Genomic DNA, 6,188 nt, shown 5'->3' with positions numbered 1-6,188 from the left:
GAAGGCCATTTGATTATAATGGTGATTTTTGGACAAAACTTTCATTCTTTGCAGTAAAACATGTTCGCTATAATTGCATATTTATTAATTGAATCAACTAGCAAAGAATATGAATATTTACTAACTAATTTTACTCTTGAGACCTGCGAGAAATACACTCATTGGTACGTCTCCAAAAGGTGTAAATCCATCGCTATATTTTTAGCGACTGATATTGTTCCGCCCCAACAAATGGCTTTGCTAAATGGATATGGCAATGGATTTTGTGATGGTAAAAAATCCACCACTTTATTTTTTGGAAGCTCGACAGAATCCGTCGCTACTTCCATTTTAATGTAAAAAACAAATAAAAGTGGTTCTTTTGGATAGGGGTGTAAATGGATATTCAAAAATTCGAATGCCGTCAGCATCCGAATCCGTTTAAAGCGAATATTATTCGAATATGTTTCAAGCGGATATTATCCGAATCTATTTATGAGATATGCGGCTCTTAGCGGATGCGAATATAGTAAATGGTATATCCGATCCGTTTAACATCCGAATCCATGAATTACATCCTTTTTATTTATTATTGATAATATCATTAATATTTATTTTTAGTAATGACATACTATCTTTTGTTTCTAAAGAAAAGTGAATTTTGTTTTGAATTTTAAAAGACAAAAACAAAAGGGGAGTGATATTTATGCCCCTTTTGATCACCAGGGACACCCAGAGTGAGTGTATCAATGACGAAAAAGGGGGCTAATGTACTTGATGTTAGAGAAATCCAGTGGCTTTGAATGTAAAGTACACTGGCAATGGGTGTCCCTGGTGATCAAAAGGGGCGTAAATATCATTTCCCAAACAAAAAGTGTTTTGGGTGGGAAATTGAGTTATCTCTCATTTTAAAGGCATTCTTGGAGTTTGACATGTCTTCTTTATGAAGCAACAAATGTGGGCTGTAGGATGAAAGAGACAAGTGGATGATGGTGATTGAAAGATGATGGCATAGCTTTAGAGAATTCTAAAGCAAAAAGGCCATCTAGGTCATTGATGGTAAATGGACGGCGCGGATCAATTTTCCTACTTAGGATTATATAAAAACCCAAAATGCAATTAAAAGAGGGGACTTCTAAGGTTTGGAAGGAGAAGCAACAGAGAGGAGAAAGGAAGAGACCAAGACAACATCTCCGGCATTCCTTGGTCCCCCAACCTCCACCAAAATCCACTGCCGCCCCTCTCCTCTACCTTCTCACGGCCACCTCCATCACCGCCAGTCACCTCCATCTCTAACCCAAACCCCATCTCCATCCCCATTTCTCTTCATCTTCTACCATCAGCACTCCTACTTCCCATGTTCAAAATAGCCCAAACCCATTCCATCATATACAAAAAATAAAAAAAATAAAAATCTAAAGACCACTACCAACACCATCATCCATCTCTCTCTCTCTCTCTCTTATGCCTTTGTTTTAAAAGGAAGAAGAGGATCTCATATATTTTAGGGTTTGAGAGTTAATTTTGAATAGAGAATGTAGAGGTCTGGTTTTAGGGTTTGGAAAATTCATTCGAGGAGTAAGAAGGAGAAGAAAGATAAAGTCCTGCAATAAAATGTTCGAATTTACCGGATAAGTGGATACGAATAATATCTGAATTCGAACATTATCCACTGGAATCGAATTTGGTAATAGATATTAAAATATCCGTCGAATCCGAATCCGAATTCGGATAGTGTATACTTTAATCAAATTCGGATATAGCCATATCCGCTTCGAATTCGATCCGTTTACACCTCTAGTCTTGGATGATGAGAACCAACCGAGTCTTAGGCCATGTTCGCTTAAGATTATGACAACCGATTGTGAGTGAGGTCCAAACCAATTATTGGACTCAAATTTAAAGGTAATTTTGAGCCCAATAATCAGTTTGGCACTCACAATCGGCTGTCATAATCCGTTTGATTGCTAAAGTTACTGGTTAGGCTCCTAACAAACAGGGTCTTAGACTACTGAAGTTACTAGTTAGGCCCCATTTGTTTTGGATTCTGAGAGAGAGAGAGAGGTGTAAGAATATTCCATGGAAATCTTTTTCACTGTTGCCAAACATGCCCAAAATGTATTTCCATCAGTAATCAAAATCTGCTAAAATCAACTGCTTATAATCTAAAGTTTGAAAAAGCATTATTGGTTAAGCGGTAAGGATCAACCAATGGACTTAACTGTTGGGTATATAATATAACCCATGTATGTTCTAATATAAGCCCAATAGGTAATGGACCAGGTGTAGTGGGCCCATTTGGGCTGGAGCCCATTAACCTCTTATAACCCTAGTGTATCTCTATATATAGGGGCTGGAGGCAACAAACTTGGTATTCCAAACTAGATACCTTGGGTGTAATGCTTTAAGCATCCTTGCTTAAACCCTAATACACTAACAATCTTAAAGCATTAAAATTTTAGGGGTTTCTCCGTTTGGTTTTTTGGGAAACATCGAAGCATCACAATTTGGGCGTGGGATTATACGAACACAAGAATCGGTTTGGGCGTTAAAAAATTCTTCTCCCAAAAGCTGCTGATCTTACCTTCTTTCTCAGGCGTGTGGGTTTTTTGCTCCTTCCCAGCAACAAGAACCAACAAGGGCAATTTTGCTCTCTTGAAATCTTTTGATTCACATCATATTTGCTTGGAGGGCAGCATGGGATCTCCGTCTTCCTTTCCTCTGAGAAATTTGTTTCTCTGCAATCGAAGGTCTGAATTATAAACCCTCGTTCTCTTTTGAAGTGGGTTTTATCTATTGAAGTGGGTTTGGATTAAAAAAAACGCTGTTAGATCCGAGAAGTGGAGGGTTGATTCCATTCGTTGGAATCAAGAAGAGAAGCAAAGAACCAATCAACAACGACTTGCTGAAACCCATACGATCTGCTGTTCGATTGCTTTGGGCGGATTTCTCAACCGATTTGGGTTTTTCTCTTCGATTCTTGGCTTTACCACGGCGGTGAAATTCGGTTCAACTTCTTCTTCACGGCTGTTCTTGGTACAATAATTTGGTGAATCAACTGCAAACCCAAAAATCCTTGGCCGAAACCCTATTTCAGGTTACATCCTTGGCCGGAACTCTTCTATTGCTGAAACAGGGTAATAATAATAATAATAAAAAAGAGGATTCGATTTGACCAAGGTTTGAAGGTGTGGGTTTCACTCCCACAGAACCGAGTTGGAAATTGGACAGGGTTCAAATTGGTTTAATATTTTCCGTCCCTTGTGGCTGATTCTAGGCTAGTGGCCGGTTCTTGTGGTCGTTGGTTTTCACACACCGCCGATTGGGATAATTTTCACAAGCCAGTTCTTGGGTGGTGTTGCCGCCGCCGTTTCACACCAGTTAACCCGACCGGTTCACGTGGTTCGGGTCTTGGCTTTGATTCTCGTGATTCAGTTCTTGATTTTCGTCAATCAGGTGCACTCTTTCTAATTTTTAATTTCACCTAAATATTACAATGGAAAAGAGTTATCTTCCGTTTGAGATGGTCAAACTTCAATCATTTGGAGGATCTGAGTTTACCTCATGGAAGCGAAAGACTCAATTCAGTCTAAAATACATGAACTGTTTTTACACTGTTTTGAGTACCTTTGCTGAGACGGATGAAGACGTTGATGAATCTTAATGGCTTAGAGATGAGGATTTCTGCAAAGACTACTTGTTGAATTGTCTTTCAGATCGTCTTGCAGAAACCTATAGTAAATTTAACATTGCTAAAGCAATCTGTGACAACTTAGATGCTCAATTCAAGAAGGCGGAGGAATTGTCCAAGACCCATCTGGTGGACAAATTCATGGATTTCAAGTTTCAAGAAGACAAGGAAATCACTCCTCAAGTTACTGATCTAGAGAATTTGAGATCTAAGTTGAATAATGAAAAAATAGTTGTCTGTGATTCATTTATTGTGGGTGCAATTATATATAAATTACCATCTGCATGGCATTCTTTCAAAACCGAGATGTATCGGAAAAAGGTGCAAGTGGGACTGGATGATCTCAAATGATTCATTCGAATCGAAGATGAGAATCGAGCTAGGAATAACTTGGAGATGGTTAGACAGCAACAGTCTGCTGCTAACGTGGTAACATATCCCAAGAAATTTTCTCGAAAATCCAAGTCACTTAAAAGTGACTATCCCAAGTTGGAGGCCAAAAAGACTATCTTTCAGAAAAACAAGGGCAAGTGCCACAACTGTGGGAAATGGGGTCACTTTGCTGCAGAGTGTAAACAACCTAAGAAGGCTAAATCTGACACACCACAAAAGGAAGCTCATGATGGTGGGCAGTGCTGCGCCTAAGAGTTTTATTGCCATGTTAGGCAATGGTAAGGCCAGTACTTCTTCAGACTGGTGGTTAGATACAGGAACCACCTGCCATGTTTGCAACTCGAAGAAACTACTTACGGATGCTGTTGGCGTGAAAGAGACCGTTACAGCGGCTAGTGGAGCTGAGGCAAAGGTGACTCACACTGGAACTGCGAACCTGGTCCTTTCTTCCGGTAAAATACTAACTTTAAAAAATGTTAAAGTAGTTCCTGCTATTCAAAAGAATTTAATTTCTATTAGTCTTTTAGACAATGCTGGCATGTGTTCATCTTTTTTGGGTGGTAGAGTAACTTTAACTGTTAACTCTTATTATTTTGGCTGTGCTTTCTTAATCGATGGTATGTATAGACTGAGTTTAGCAAATGAAACCGTTAGTCAGGTTAGTTCCACTTTGATTGATCCTAAGTTGTTACACACTAGATTGGGACATGTGAACTATAGAAAAATGGTCAAACTTGCTAACACTTATAATATACCTTTAGATACATCGATTAGATTTGACAGATATGAAATGTGTGCACAAACCAAGATCACTAGAAAACCTTTTCGTTCGGTTTCTAGGAGCACACAACTTCTTGAGTTAATACATTCTGACCTCTGTGACTTTAAAAGTTTCACTACTCGAGGTGGTCGGAAGTATTTAATCACATTTATAGATAATTTTTCTAGATATTGTCATATTTATCTCCTAAAATCGAAAGATGAAGCTTTTGATAAATTTAAAATTTTCAAGAATCGTATTGAAAATCAATTGAACTTGAAAATTAAGCGATTTAGGAATGATAGAGGAGGAGAATACACTTTGACAGAGTTCAAGGAATTCTGTGCCTCTCAGGGCATAATACTTGAAACTACTGCTCCTTACTCACCTCAATCTAATGGCATAGCTGAACGTAAGAACCGGACGTTAACTGAAATATTAAACTCTATGTTATTGACAGCTGGCATGCCTACTAGCTATTGCGGAGAAGCAGCTTTAACTGCAAATCACATCCTGAATAGAGTACCACACTCTAAGTTGCCCTCTACTCCTTATGAGTTATGACATAAACATCCTTGTAGATATGACACTCTTAAGACTTGGGGCTGTATTGCTTATGTGAGGATACAAGGCCCTAGGAGACCTAGAACCAACACTTGTGTTTATCTAGGTGGTGCAGAAGATAGTGCTGCTGATCGGTTTTTGATCTATCTACCAATTTGGTTATAGAATCTAGAGATGCAGTATTCTTTGAGAATAAATTTCTCAGAGATCATGGTTTGAACCTACCTGGCGATACTGAGATGGTTACAGAATCGCATGTAGAGTTTGAACAACATATTTCTGACACCGGTCCTAAACTGATTTCTACATCAGAACCTTTAACAGTTTCTACAAGAGATAGAGTACCCAAGACCTTTGGTGAGGACTTTGTGACCTACCATGTAGAGAATGATCCATCAACCTATAAGGAAGCGATGAGATCTAGGGACTCTTTGTTGTGGGCAGAAGCCATTGATGATGAAATGAGCTCTCTGTTACAAAATCAAACTTGGCAGCTAGTCGATTTGCCAAAAGGGGCTAAGACTGTGGGCTGTAAGTGGATTTTGAAGAAAAAACTTAATCCTGATGGATCCATAGCTCGGTATAAAGCACGTTTAGTAGCTAAGGGCTATACTAAAGTCAGTGGGATAGACTACTTTGATGTTTACTCACCGGTCTGTCATTTGGCAACGATAAGAATTCTTCTTGCTTTGACTTCTATTGAGAAGTATGTTGTGCATCAAATGGATGTAAAAACGGCTTTCCTTAATGGAAACCTCATAGAAGAAATCTACATGAACCAACCTGAAGGGTTTGTCATGG

Source organism: Tasmannia lanceolata, unplaced genomic scaffold (assembly GCF_043159265.1).
Source record: "Tasmannia lanceolata isolate RefF3 unplaced genomic scaffold, GAP_Taslan_0.1 ptg000003l, whole genome shotgun sequence".
Lineage (NCBI taxonomy): Eukaryota > Viridiplantae > Streptophyta > Magnoliopsida > Canellales > Winteraceae > Tasmannia > Tasmannia lanceolata.
Note: the sequence above shows the minus strand (reverse complement) of the source record.